The sequence below is a fragment of the Arachis hypogaea genome, chromosome 17, assembly GCF_003086295.3.
Source record: "Arachis hypogaea cultivar Tifrunner chromosome 17, arahy.Tifrunner.gnm2.J5K5, whole genome shotgun sequence".
Taxonomy (NCBI): Eukaryota; Viridiplantae; Streptophyta; class Magnoliopsida; order Fabales; family Fabaceae; genus Arachis; species Arachis hypogaea.
The window spans coordinates 96,014,657-96,030,380 of NC_092052.1; the positions used below are offsets into that span (position 1 = coordinate 96,014,657).

Here is a 15,724-nt window from a genome sequence, read left to right on the forward strand (position 1 = left end):
CAAGAGAGAAGAGTTCTGGGATCTTACATAAATTCAAACCCAAGAAACTGTGGAAGTAGCATCCAAAAGCCAACCATACATGCCAATAACTTTAAACTAAAGCCACAGCTCATCACCCTGGTTCAGAACAACTGTTCATTCGGAGGAAGTGTCCAAGAAGACCCCAATCAACATCTAACCACATTCCTGAGGATATGTGATACTGTGAAGTCTAATGGTGTTCATCCCGACACCTATAGACTGCTTTTATTTCCCTTCTCACTTAAGGACAAAGCATCCAAATGGCTGGAATCCTTCCCGAAGGAGAGTTTAACAACCTGGGAATATGTGGTGAACAAATTCTTGGCGAGATTCTATCCTCTTCAACGGATCAATAGGTTGAGAGCCGAGGTACAGACCTTCAGGCAACAAGATGGTGAAACTCTATATGAAGCATGGGAGAGGTTTAAGGACTTGACAAGAAGGTGCCCACCAGATATGTTCAACGAATGGGTGCAGTTACACATTTTCTATGAGGGTATTTCCTATAAATCAAAGAAGGCAGTAGACCACTCATCAGGGGGATCTCTGAACAAGAAAAAGACCATTGAAGAAGCCATAGATGTCATTGAGAGTGTTGCTGAGAATGACTACTTCCATGCTTCTGAAAGAGGCAACACTAGAGGAGTGATGGAGCTGAACAACGTGGATGCACTGCTGGCCCAAAACAAGCTAATTACCAAGCAGTTGGCTGACCTTACTGATGCGGGCAGAAATTGGCAAATTAAAAATTGTTAATTTATATACGTTGCAAGTATACTTCTTAACTCGCCAGAAACCTGCCTATCAATTTAGAAAGGTATCACAGAAAATTGAAATTAAAATACTGGGAGTATGAATCCCAGGTCGTCTCCCAACGAGTTGTAGAAAGGTGTGCTATTTTATTAATCAGAGGTTTTCAAAAAGGTTTGAGTTGAGTAAACAGCGAATTAAATTGGAGAATTTGAATAATATAAATAAAAGCCTTGACTGGGAGTTGATCACTTGGAATCCCTATTATTGTTGGAATACTCTCTAGATTAATTGACAATTAAAGGTTGTCTTGTTTAGTTATCCCTTACTAGGTAAGGGAACGTCAAACAAGTTGGAATGCTACGTCTGTTCACAAGTTGCAATGCACTTAATTAAAAGAGATTGGTGTTAGTGACTAGAAGGCAATCCAACCATAAACCCAATTACAATTTTTCTTTCAAGCTTTCCAACTCAAAGGTTCCTTTCAATCAACTCCCCATCAAGTTAGGGAACTACTCGCTCATTGTGAATGTAAAATTCATAGCATATGAAAAGGAATTGAAGAAAGACATTGTAAATAAAAATCAAAATAATCAATTAAAAATAAAAGTGATCCTTGTATTAAATAATCCTAAAAATATTCCAATGGTAAAATTAAACAAAACAAAGGATATGGAAGAGTAAAGCCAAGTAAAGAAAACGAACTAGAATGATGAAGTCTTGATGAGGTAATAACTCTTCTCAATATCCCAATGCAAAAGCAAGAGAAAATTAAAATCCTAAGAACTATGAATGTGTAGCCAGAAAACCTAGAGGAGAAGAAAACTAGATCTAAAACTAAAAACTGTGTAGAATAAATGTTGTGTTTGGTTTCTGCATGTTCTCTGGCTCTAGTCTGCAGTTTTGGGCCAAAAACTGGGTTAAAATAGGGTCCAAAATCGCCCCCAGCGAATTCTACAGATTATGCAGATCGCGCATGTCACGCGATCGCGTCGCTCATGCGGACACGTCATTCGGCATTCTGCTTTGTCACGCGGTCGCGTCACCCATGTGGCCGCGTCACTCGTGCTATTCCATGCCACGCGGTCGCGTCATCCATGCGGCCGCGTCACTGCGATTTGATCTTCTCCGCGCGGTCACGTCGTCCATGCGGTCGCGTCGCTTCTCGCTGGTCATCTCCTCAATTTCTTGTGTTCCTTCCATTTTTGCAAGCTTCCTTTCCAATCTCAAACTCATTCATGCCCTATAAAGCCTGAAACACTTAACACACAGATCACGGCATCGAATGGAATAAAGGAGAATTAAAATGCATAATTAAAAGTCTCTAGGAAGCAGTTTTCAATCATGTGATAATTTCAGGAAGGAAATATAAATGCATGCTAAATTAATGAATAAGTGGGTAAGGATCATGATAAAACCACACAATTAAACACAATATAAACCATAAAATAGTGGTTTATCAACCTCCCCACACTTAAACATTAGCATGTCCTCATGCTTAATTGAAGGAGATAAAATAAATAAGTATGAACATGTAGAAACTCATGTAATGCAATGCAATCCTATATATATGAATGCAACTATATGATTCTTGCCCACTTGATCAAAACTATATAAGCTCTTCAAAACAATTGCAAATCAAATTCCACTAATTCTATCATTATACAGTAAGATAGATAAAAATGCAAGAAGATAGCTCATGAAAGCAGGGAACATGGAAATTCAAGCATTGAACCCTCACTGATGATGTATGTACACTCTAGTCTCTCTAGTGTATAGGGTCATCACTCTATCCTTCTCTAATCATGCTCTCTAACTTTTGTTTTTCTCCTAACCAATCAACAACAGTTAATATACCAATGCAAACATCATGAGGTCTTTCCAGGGTTGTAATGGGGCCAAGGTAGAGGTAGGGATACATATATGGTTAAGTGAGCTTATAAATTGAATCTTTAATTAACCCAAGCTTTAACCCAACCTATATATATTTAGTGTAACCTTAGAATTCATACCTAGCTACCCAGAATTCCCTTTTATATTCCGTACTCATGTATCAACTTTTTATTTTAATTTTATCATATGTGCATTGATCTTTGAATTCTTAATTCAGCATTGGAGTAATTTTGTCCCCTTATTTATTTATTGATTTTTGATTTTTTTGATTTTTTTATATATACATAAAAAATAAACATAACTTATCAATGCACATAGATTTTTAATTCTTATAGTTTCACATGAGTAGGTATCCAAATTCCCATAATATTATCATGACCCATTCCCTTATTATCCTTTGTTTCCACAATTTCCCATACTTAACTAGCACGCACAATTCTATCTTAAGCTAACCAAAGATTCAATTTGGGATATACAATTATTTTTCCACTTAAGGCTAGTAATATGGTGAAATATAGAACAAATGGGATTTAAAGGCTCAAAGTGGTTAACAAAGGTAATTGAAAAGGGTTGGCTTAATTTGGATAAGTGAGTTTAAACAAATAATGGCCTCAATCATATGCGAGCATACAAATATAATAAATATTGGACATATAGGATGAAACAAAATATAGATTACAATCATAGAGAAGTAAACACATAAGAATAAAATAATTATGGTTAAATAATGTAACCATGCATAAAGGCTCAAATCCTCACAGGTTGTGTGTTCTTTGGCTCAAAAATCATGTTCCAAATACAACTTCAAGCAGATTTATCATAAAAAATTTTAAAAAATTAGTGAAATTTTGTTCCAAAGATAGAGTCTTAGAAGAAACTTATTGTCTTTTCAATCAAGTAGAGCATGCACGCAACTAACCTATTACTATGGAATTTATCCTATTCTATAAAAGAAAGAAAATCTAACTAAAATATCCTAATTTATTGGTGCTAGGGAAGAGAAATTACCTCCAGAAGTCAGGTATTGACCGACCTCCCCACACTTAAGGCTTTGCACCGTCCTCGGTGCCATCTGTCAAGAACAGGGGTGGGCTGGTAGCAATATCTCCACAGTCCCGACCATCATGGCTCCCTGTGCTGGTAAAGGAAGTGGAGTCCGGGGTGTCTGAGTCCTTGAAGTGTCCTTTGAGTAGCTCCTTCAGGTGTTTAAATCGGCGCTCGTTACGGCGCTCCCTTAACTTCACCTTCTGTTCTTGCCGATCCAACCTTTCGATTATCTGATGGAGCAGTTGGGCTGTTGTAGGTGCTAGTGGTGCTGAAGAAGGAATATCTTCCACTGGTGTAGTATGCTGGCTAATAGTGGCTGCTGGAAGTCTAAGGTACTTCCCATTGGGGACATACTGATCATCCCGTGGAAGCATGGCTTTGGTGTCTCCAGCTCTGTACGAAACTCCGGCGTCTGAGACAAGATCTGAGACCAAGGCAGGAAAAGGTAGGTTGCCCGCAATTTGTACGTGTCCCATGGCATTCCGGATAAGTCTTGGTAGATTCAGCGGCTGGTCTGTAAGGAGGCACCATAGTAGAATGGCCATGTCCGCAGTGAAGGAGGACTCGTGAGTGCTCGGAAAGACGTAATGGGACATGATCTGTGCCCATACGCGAGCCTCTAAAGTAAGTGCTGAAGCCGATATTCCCTTAGGGCGGGTACGATGGTATCCATAGATCCAACGGCTACCAGGTAATGCGATAACTCTGAGAACATCTTCCCAGTCAAATTGGTACATTTGGCGCTTGAGTGCGACTTCTTGAAAGGCGTCCAATCCTTCTGGAATAGGGGGAAGACCTAAAGTGTTTTGAATGGCCTCTTCTATAATGGGGACTTGCTTCTGACGAACAAAGACAGACTGCAGGGTAGGCAGGTAGAAGTTAGAGTAGAACTCGACTACCCAAGAAAGATTGACCTGCCTTGGTTGTCTCCGTAGGAAACCCCATTGTAGCAAAATATCACGTTTGTATTGACAATTAATTTTAATTAATACAATAGTAAAGGGAGTTTATGAAAAGCAGCATTGAATAGTAGAATAACATAGAAAAGTGCATAATGCCATATGGAATTTTTCACAAACACAAAGCATGCATGGTAGATAAGGTATAGAAAGTATTAAGGTGAACATGCAACCAATCCTTTAAAGAAAATAATATATAATTGCCAAACAAGTGCAATAATCCACAAGCATATAATGAGGAATAATGACTCAAAGAAAATTCTAACGCCATGTAAAAAGGAAAGAAGAAGAAAGAAAATATGGAAAATGAAAAGAAAGAGGAAAGAAAAGAAAATAACATATAAAATAAGAAGAATGATAGAAAAGGAAAGAGTGAAGAAGAAAATAAAACCTTGTTAATGGAGGTGAGAGAGAGAGAGAGTGAAATGTGAGATAGAAAGAAGAAGGGAGAAGGAAGAAATAAGGAGGGAAAAGAAAAATTAGGATTGGAGAGGAAAAAGATAAGATATTTTGGCAATTTTGGTTGAGCTGTGCAGCGCAAGCGACGTGGCCGCATGGGGCACGCGTTCGCGTGATTGCACTTCAAGTAAGGTGACGCGGTCGCGTCGGTCATGCGGTCGCGTGACCCATGTTGTGCTTTTGGCACTAGTGCAGCCTCGCGCCTGCACAACTCTCTGTTCGAATTGATATATTTGCCAAATTTGGGGTGACGCGATCGCGTGGGTGATGCCAAGGCATCTTAGGCTAGTTTCACTAGCATTTTTATGTTATTTTTAGTTGTTTTATGCATTTTCTTGAGCCTTAAGTAATCATTTGGGCCAAATAGTCATGCTTGTCTTAAATCATTCAAACATGAAGATTTTTATGCAAATTCCATGAGTTTTTAGTTATATTCCTTGAATGCTATGAATGGAAGAATTCTCATGAATTTTAGCAAGACTTTGATGCAACTGTTTGGATGATTTCAGGGAAGAAGAGGCTAGGCAAGGAAGCAACAAAATCAATAAAGGAAGCTTGAATATCACATGTGGAGTTTAAGTTCTAGTTTAAGCCTAAACTGGAGCTTAAACGCCAAAAATCATGAAGGATAAGAAATGCTGGAAATGAAGTTTAACCTCCAGTTTGACCTCAAACTGGAGGTTAAACGCCAGAATGAAAAGCCTCACTAAAGAAGCATTCCACGTTTAACCTCCAGTTTGACCTCAAACTGGAGGTTAAACGCCAGAATGATAATGCCACTCAGGGAGGAGTTCCACGTTTAACCTCCAGTTTGACCTCAAACTGGAGGTTAAACGCCAGAACCAGGAAGAGTACCAGGGAGCCATTCCACGTTTAACCTCCAGTTTGACCTCAAACTGGAGGTTAAACGTGTTCGACACCTCCAGGGCTACCATTCTAAGCTTCCACGTTTAACCTCCAGTTTGACCTCAAACTGGAGGTTAAACGTGTTCGACCTCCAGGGCTGCCCTTCCTTTATCCACGTTTAAGCTTCAGTTTAACCTTAAACTGAAGCTTAAACGTGTTATATGGAACAGCTTGACCATGCCTTCTTCAAACATAAATAACTTGAGCTACAAAACTCCAAATGAAGTGATTCAAAATGCATTGGAAAGAAGACATCTAGAGCTTTCCAAGCATATATGGCATGCATGGTGGATACTAAAAATTGAGGGAGAAAACAGCCCCGTAATGTGCATAGAAGAGCATAGTACCAACATGCAATCAGGCCAGCTGACCTCTTCACCTTCCATGGAGTATAACTCGAGTTGTAGAGATCCAATTGAGGTGCTTACAGTTGCGTTAGAAAGCTGACATCCATAGCTTTCCAACGAGGTATAATAGTCTATATTTGGCATCAAATTGGCAAGGTTGACAAGAGAACAAAGTGACGACTCAAGAAAGGGGGTGCAACATTTGAGTGTAGTTTAATGGATCATTATCCTTTTTGGATCAATTATGTCACTCAGCCCTTCAAGCAAGCAAGGCCCATCAACAACACCAAATCAAGGCCACAAGAATCATCTAGAATAGTTTATTTTCATTTGATTGTAATTTGCTTTGAATTTCATTTTCATTTTGTAATTTAGGGAGCCTATTTAAAGGCCTTAGTTTTTGCATTTGGGAGAGAGAAAAAGGGGATTGGAGGGGAATCCAGCCCCTGATGGGAACTTTTACTTTCACTTTTAGCTAGTTTCTTTTTCTTTGTAATTGAATTCAGAGCTATGATTTACTAAACCCCCTTTCATTGGGTTAGGGAGCTCTATTGTAATTCAATGAATCAATAATAGTTTATCTTCTTCTTCAATCTTTTCTCTTGAATTTTGTTAGAAAGCTTCTCGATCTAATTCCATTGAGTAGTTGTCTTGGGAAAGAGACTACTCATACTTGGAATCCTTCGGAGCCTTGGGAAAGGAATGGAGGATTCATGCTAGAGAAGCTTTCTCACAGTGGATTGGATTGGGGTTTGGATGGATATTGTGACATGTAATCCTACCAAATTGTGGTTCATGAAATTGTGTGGTATAATCAGTGATCAAGCATCATCTCTTCTTATGAACATTTAAACCAAGGGATTGGGAATTTGTTTGTTTTTAGAGAGCATTGGTGAGCCAAGGAATTGGGATCCAATCATATAAGATTGCCAAGCAAAATTCAATGAATGCATTGGTTGAGGAAGAGATTTACATGTTTTGATTCGGAGATTTCAATATCTCCTAAACCCAATGAATTCCCCATTTCTGATTTCCACTTTCTCTTTACATTCTGCAATTCAATTCTTGCAATCATCCCCATTCCCATTTAATTTTAGCAATTTACATTCTGCTCTTTAATTCATGCAATTTAAGATTCAGCCATTTAATTTTCTTGTCATTTATTTTTCCCGCCAATTTTATATTCCGCAATTCTCATCTCAAATCTTGATTCCGCTCAACTAGAACACACTTCTAATCCGAATTGCTCACTCAACCAATCCTTGTGGGATTCGACCTCACTCTATTGTGAGTTTTTACTTGACGACGATAACCGGTGCACTTGCCGGAAGGAATTTTGCCGATCGTGCAATTTCCTAAATCGTAGCATAACACGTTTATGCGCATCAAGTTTATGGCGCCGTTGCCGGGGATTGGTTTTCGATTGACAATTCTCAAATTGGAAGTTAACTAGATTGAGCAATTTTTCTTTTCTTTTGTTAATAGTTTTTGTTTTAGTTTATTACTGCTAATTTCTACAAATTTTAATTTGTTTTCTTTGCTCATTCACTTGTTAGCATACTAACCACCAGCTGTTTGTGATATTGCCTCACTATGGGATTTCCACTATCTTTGGATGAGTATTGTTTGAGACTGGGCACATTGCAAAAAAAGAAAGGAGTATCCATCATCTTTTGGTCAATCAAAATCCATGAGAAACTCTCCACCACCACAGAATGATTCATGTTATTATGCTCATGGTGGGTGGGAGTATCAGGAACAGGAAACGGGGTACTTCCCAGAGCCACAAAATGGTCCATGTTTGGGTGATTTTGATCACTACTCAAGTTGTGGCTGGGAAGATCAAAACCAAAGAGATTTCACTTATTCACACCCCATTCATCAAGAGCCATCACCTCTGAATTATCCAACCTCACCTCCTAGTTCTACATATCCAAATTCTTCATCACTTGAGCATTTCTCAGCACAAAATTCCTTCTCAAATTCATACAATTCATTTCACTATCCACAAGACTCATCCCACTTCACACAAGAGCCATACCACTACCAACACTCCAACCAAAGACTCTATCAGCCCACACAAAACACATACTCCCAGCCACCATATCACAGCCAAGATAATCAACCTCATCAACCCAATCCGAACCAACAATTTCAAGATCAATTAAATAGGATGGAAGGAATGATTGCAACTATGGCCAGAGATGTGGCCGATTTGAAAGGCTTTAAGGAAGAAGTGATATCCAACTTACAAAATCAAGGTGCTGCCATTCAAAAGCTAGAAGCACAAATTGGATATCTATCAAAGCAAATCCCTACCCACAATTCTTCTAGTGAGACCATGGTAAACCCAAGGGAGGAATCAGAAGAACAAGAAATGGAGAAGGTTAATCAAGGGAGATCACACTCCAATGAAACAGAGAGTTGCAAAGAGGAAGGGCTCATTGAACCACAAATTCAGGAAGCTTTTGATGAACAGGATACTCCAACTGTCCAACAACAACCAAGTTCTGAGATCAAGGATGTGAAGGCAGTAGAAACAAGCACTAAAATGAGGATTGTGACCGAGAAACAAAGGACCATATCCATGAAGATGAGAAGGTCGAAGAACAATCCAACTCCTGAGCCAACAAGCAAGTTCACTCAAGCCAATCACAAGGGAAAGCTTGCTGGAAAGAAGCATTCACAACAAGGGGCACTAACTAGCTCCTTTATCCACTTGAAGTCATTCCTCTTAACAAACTGGAGGAAGAGGAAGAAAGTCAGGAACAGCATGTCAAGCTAATGACGTTAAAGAAGCGCTTGTTGGGAGGCAACCCAACCAAAGGTAGTTTTTCTTTTCTAGTTATTTCAATAAAAGAGTTAAGTAGATTTATCTGTATTGCAAGGAGCTAAGTTTGGTGTTGCACACCAAAACAATTCAAGGGTGAATGTGAGATTCTAAGTTTGGTGTTCCACCAAAAACTTCATTAAAAGCACATTTCTACCTCAGCATGAATAGTCACTAGCTCCAACCAATCAGGGAAACTACTTAACCAATAGTTTAATTTCTAGTTCATAGTTTCTTTTTCTAGTTCATAGTTATTTTCTTAATAAAAGCACATGAGGTTTTCTGCATATGATCCAAATTGCTGCATATGGCAAGGAACTAAGTTTGGTGTTCTCACACCAATCTAAGTTCAGAGGCCTACAAACATACATGCATGCTAACCAATTCTCAAAGTGCTTGGGGAACAAGCAACTTCTAATAGCTTTGCAGGAAGACAATCAATCTCATGGAAGGAATATACATCATCATCAAAGAGAACACCAAGGCTAGGAAGGATGATGAACAACAAAGAAGATGCTAAAAGGTTGTATTGTCACTTAATTGCTTGTACTTTGAATTGCTGATATTGGAAGTTTGCATGCACCCCTGCTTTAAGTTTGAGTCATTGCAGTTTTTGTTTGTCTGTTTGTTTAATTTCCAAATAAGTGATAGTCTAAGTGTCTGGATAAACTTCACTTGCTTAAATGTATGCTTGCCATGCTTGTTCTGTTTCCATAAAAATAAAAGAAATGTTTGAACAAAAGTAACTCAATTCCATTTGGTAAGAAATCAAATAAGATTAAGTGGTGGTATGCATGTTTGATTGAATAGTCAGCTCACTAAGAAATAAAGTTAGAATTGTCACTTTTAGTGGAAATTAGGATGCTGTCTATGGATCTTGATGAATAAATGTCTTTGGCCATGAAAAAGAAAGAAAAAGAAGAAGAAAAAGCCACTGAAAAAGGGCAACCAAAAAGCAAAAAAAATTGAGAAAATAAGGTAGGCACCAATGGTTTGAACTTCTGAGACAAATGCCTGTGGTGTTTATGTATTAAGGATATGCTTGGATGAATAGGTTCTGAGGAGTGTTTCAACACTTGGTAACTTGGGTTAACTAACCCGGGATTATCAACCAAAAGTCCATTATCAAGAGCAACCTAAATACAAAACATTTAGTCACACAAAGAGGTGCTGGGCACCAATGTCTCAAGAAGAAATGTGAACTAAAATGCCTGTAGTGGATATGTGTAGTGCACTAATAAGAAAAAGAAAATGCCAAAGGCTTGAGCAACACATGACACTGAGCAACAAGGAGCAAATAAGCTCAAAGGAAAAGAAAAACAAAGAAAAGAAACTTGCCAAGGATATGTGAATAACAAGAGGCCATAGCAGTGTTTTAGTGGAAACATAAAAAGTGACATTCTTACCTAAGAAACAATAAAGTGATGCTGCAACAACTTTCTGCATGAACACCCCATTAATCAATGTCAATTACTTACTGATATGGCTAATGAATTTACTTTCTGTTTCATTCTTTCTTCTCAATAATTCAGAACTTGCTTAGGGACAAGCAAGTATTAAGTTTGGTGTTGTGATGCCAAGGCATCTTAGGCTAGTTTCACTAGCATTTTTATGTTATTTTTAGTTGTTTTATGCATTTTCTTGAGCCTTAAGTAATCATTTGGGCCAAATAGTCATGCTTGTCTTAAATCATTCAAACATGAAGATTTTTATGCAAATTCCATGAGTTTTTAGTTATATTCCTTGAATGCTATGAATGGAAGAATTCTCATGAATTTTAGCAAGACTTTGATGCAACTGTTTGGATGATTTCAGGGAAGAAGAGGCTAGGCAAGGAAGCAACAAAATCAATAAAGGAAGCTTGAATATCACATGTGGAGTTTAAGTTCTAGTTTAAGCCTAAACTGGAGCTTAAACGCCAAAAATCATGAAGGATAAGAAATGCTGGAAATGAAGTTTAACCTCCAGTTTGACCTCAAACTGGAGGTTAAACGCCAGAATGAAAAGCCTCACTAAAGAAGCATTCCACGTTTAACCTCCAGTTTGACCTCAAACTGGAGGTTAAACGACAGAATGATAATGCCACTCAGGGAGGAGTTCCACGTTTAACCTCCAGTTTGACCTCAAACTGGAGGTTAAACGCCAGAACCAGGAAGAGTACCAGGGAGCCATTCCACGTTTAACCTCCAGTTTGACCTCAAACTGGAGGTTAAACGTGTTCGACACCTCCAGGGCTACCATTCTAAGCTTCCACGTTTAACCTCCAGTTTGACCTCAAACTGGAGGTTAAACGTGTTCGACCTCCAGGGCTGCCCTTCCTTTATCCACGTTTAAGCTTCAGTTTAACCTTAAACTGAAGCTTAAACGTGTTATATGGAACAGCTTGACCATGCCTTCTTCAAACATAAATAACTTGAGCTACAAAACTCCAAATGAAGTGATTCAAAATGCATTGGAAAGAAGACATCTAGAGCTTTCCAAGCATATATGGCATGCATGGTGGATACTAAAAATTGAGGGAGAAAACAGCCCCGTAATGTGCATAGAAGAGCATAGTACCAACATGCAATCAGGCCAGCTGACCTCTTCACCTTCCATGGAGTATAACTCGAGTTGTAGAGATCCAATTGAGGTGCTTACAGTTGCGTTAGAAAGCTGACATCCATAGCTTTCCAACGAGGTATAATAGTCTATATTTGGCATCAAATTGGCAAGGTTGACAAGAGAACAAAGTGACGACTCAAGAAAGGGGGTGCAACATTTGAGTGTAGTTTAATGGATCATTATCCTTTTTGGATCAATTATGTCACTCAGCCCTTCAAGCAAGCAAGGCCCATCAACAACACCAAATCAAGGCCACAAGAATCATCTAGAATAGTTTATTTTCATTTGATTGTAATTTGCTTTGAATTTCATTTTCATTTTGTAATTTAGGGAGCCTATTTAAAGGCCTTAGTTTTTGCATTTGGGAGAGAGAAAAAGGGGATTGGAGGGGAATCCAGCCCCTGATGGGGACTTTTACTTTCACTTTTAGCTAGTTTCTTTTTCTTTGTAATTGAATTCAGAGCTATGATTTACTAAACCCCCTTTCATTGGGTTAGGGAGCTCTATTGTAATTCAATGAATCAATAATAGTTTATCTTCTTCTTCAATCTTTTCTCTTGAATTTTGTTAGAAAGCTTCTCGATCTAATTCCATTGAGTAGTTGTCTTGGGAAAGAGACTACTCATACTTGGAATCCTTCGGAGCCTTGGGAAAGGAATGGAGGATTCATGCTAGAGAAGCTTTCTCACAGTGGATTGGATTGGGGTTTGGATGGATATTGTGACATGTAATCCTACCAAATTGTGGTTCATGAAATTGTGTGGTATAATCAGTGATCAAGCATCATCTCTTCTTATGAACATTTAAACCAAGGGATTGGGAATTTGTTTGTTTTTAGAGAGCATTGGTGAGCCAAGGAATTGGGATCCAATCATATAAGATTGCCAAGCAAAATTCAATGAATGCATTGGTTGAGGAAGAGATTTACATGTTTTGATTCGGAGATTTCAATATCTCCTAAACCCAATGAATTCCCCATTTCTGATTTCCACTTTCTCTTTACATTCTGCAATTCAATTCTTGCAATCATCCCCATTCCCATTTAATTTCAGCAATTTACATTCTGCTCTTTAATTCATGCAATTTAAGATTCAGCCATTTAATTTTCTTGTCATTTATTTTTCCCGCCAATTTTATATTCCGCAATTCTCATCTCAAATCTTGATTCCGCTCAACTAGAACACACTTCTAATCCGAATTGCTCACTCAACCAATCCTTGTGGGATTCGACCTCACTCTATTGTGAGTTTTTACTTGACGACGATAACCGGTGCACTTGCCGGAAGGAATTTTGCCGATCGTGCAATTTCCTAAATCGTAGCATAACACGTTTATGCGCATCAGTGGGGCATGCGATCGCGTGAGTGGGCTTCAGACGGGAACGACGCGGACGCATGGGCCATGCGTCCGCATGGGTAGAAGTGTGCGTTCAGCACCAATCCAGCACCACTCTTGCACAATAATTCGTTGTGCACCCTTTTTACGTCGAAAATCAGGGCACGCGGCCGCGTGGGTCACGCGGTCGCGTGGGAGGCCATTATTCCCATGTGACGGGGACGCGTCAGTGACGCGGTCACGTGGGTTGATTTGTGCCAATGGCACACCTCCAGCCATGCTCCAGCATGACTCTCTGTTCATTTTTTTTATTTTTCTCCCCTCTCCTTGTGACGCGGACGCGTCACTGATGCGGTCGCATCGCGTGGCTCTTTTTTTTTTTTTTTAAGAAATAGAAGTATGTAAATGCAGATGCACGAAAGTACTGATAAAGGGAAGATTTATTGAATAAGAAAAACTAAAAATAAAGAAAAGAACGATCATACCATGGTGGGTTGTCTCCCACCTAGCACATTGCTTTAACATCCGTAAGTTGGACGCTTCACTAGCTCAATCTTTTGCTATGTGGATATCTTCCAAGAGGAAGATCTCAAGCTCCTTGTTTTTCTGCATCTTCTCGCCATGGTATAGCTTCAGGCGTTGTCCATTAACTTTGATAAGTTCAGAACTTGAAGGATCGCTTAGGTGATAAACTCCGTACGGTTCGGCCTTCTCTACTCTGTATGGACCTTCCCATCTTGATCTCAACTTGCCTGGCATAAGCCTCAGTCGAGATTTGTAAAGGAGGACTGAATCCCTAGGTTGGAACTCTTTTTTCTTGATTTGCTGATCATGTACAGCCTTCATCTTCTCCTTGTAAATTCTTGAGTTCTCATAAGCTTCTAGGCGAAGGCTTTCCAGTTCTTGCAGTTGCAACTTCCTTTCAGCTCCGGCTTTCTCCATTCCCGTGTTGCACTCCTTGACTGCCCAAAAGGCTTTGTGGTCTACCTCTACAGGGAGATGACAAGATTTTCCATAAACTAAGCGGAAAGGACTCATCCCAATGGGTGTTTTGTATGCTGTTCTATATGCCCAGAGTGCATCTTGTAGCCTGGTACTCCAGTCTTTTCTATGAGGTTTGACTATCTTCTGCAAGATACACTTTATCTCTCTGTTTGACACCTCAGCTTGCCAATTAGTCTGAGGATGGTATGCTGTCGCAACCTTATGAATTATCCCATGCTTCTTCATCAATCCTGTTAGTCTCCTGTTACAAAAATGGGTGCCTTGATCGCTCACGATTGCTCGTGGTGATCCAAAGCGACAAATAATATGGTTTCTCACAAAGGAAACAACAGTGTTAGCATCATCACTGCGGGTAGGAATTGCTTCCACCCATTTGGAAACGTAATCCACAACTAACAATATATAAAAATAATTATTAGAATTTGGAAACGGACCCATGAAGTCAATGCCCCAAACATCAAAAATTTCACAGAAAAGCATAATTTGTTGAGGCATCTCATCCCTCCTGGATATATTACCAAATTTTTGGCATGGGAGACAAGATTTACAAAATTCAGCAGCGTCTCTAAAAAGAGTAGACCACCAGAATCCATAGTCTAAGATCTTTCTAGTTGTTTGTTGAAGGCCAAAATGTCCTCCACTCTCAGATGAGTGACAGGCCTCTAAAATGGACTGGAATTCTGATTGAGACACACAACGTCTAATTACCTGATTAGCGCCACATCTCCATAAATATGGGTCATCCCATATATAATATTTAGACTCGCTTTTCAGCTTGTCTCTTTGATGCTTAGAAAAGTTTGGAGGAAATGTGCGGCTAACTAGATAATTAGCTACAACTGCATACCAAGGGAATACCTCAGATACTGCTTGCAGGTTATCAAATGGAAAATTATCATCTATAGGAGTAGAATCATCCTTAATGTGCTCAAGGCGACTCAAGTGGTCTGCCACTAAATTCTGGTTACCACTCCTATCCTTTATTTCTAAATCAAATTCTTGTAATAGCAGTATCCAATGTATAAGCCTTGGTTTGGACTCCTTTTTAGCTAATAGATACTTTAAAGCTGCATGGTCCGAATACACTACTACTCTAGTACCAAGTAAATAAGCTCAGAATTTATCCAGAGCAAAAACAATAGCAAGAAGCTCTTTCTCAGTAGTAGTATAATTGGACTGGGCAGCGTCTAAAGTCTTAGACACATAAGCAATAACAAAAGGATCCTTACCTTCACGCTGAGCCAGCGCTGCTCCTACTGCATGGTTGGAAGCATCGCACATGATTTCAAATGGCTGGCTCCATTCTGGTCCTCTCACAATTGGAGCTTGAGTCAGGGCGGCCTTCAGCTTATCAAACGCTTGTTTGCAGTCCTCACTGAACTCGAACTCAATATCCTTCTGCAGTAATCTGGATAAGGGAAGTGCTACCTTACTAAAGTCCTTAATAAATCTCCTGTAAAAACCTGCATGGCCAAGGAACGAACGGACTTCCCTCACAGAGGAGGGGTAAGGTAAACTAGAAATAACATTCACCTTTGCTGGGTCTACAGAAATGCCATTATTAGATA

At 39.3% G+C, this 15,724-nt stretch overlaps 1 non-coding gene across 1 annotated transcript; it reads right to left on the reverse strand.

Annotated features, from left to right (window-relative positions):
• Nucleotides 1-375: 375 nt before the first annotated feature.
• Nucleotides 376-482, reverse strand: LOC112767568 (small nucleolar RNA R71). The gene has a single exon (XR_003185009.1). It is a non-coding gene; the product is annotated as a small nucleolar RNA R71 (small nucleolar RNA).
• Between the last annotated feature and the right edge of the window lie 15,242 nt (nucleotides 483-15,724).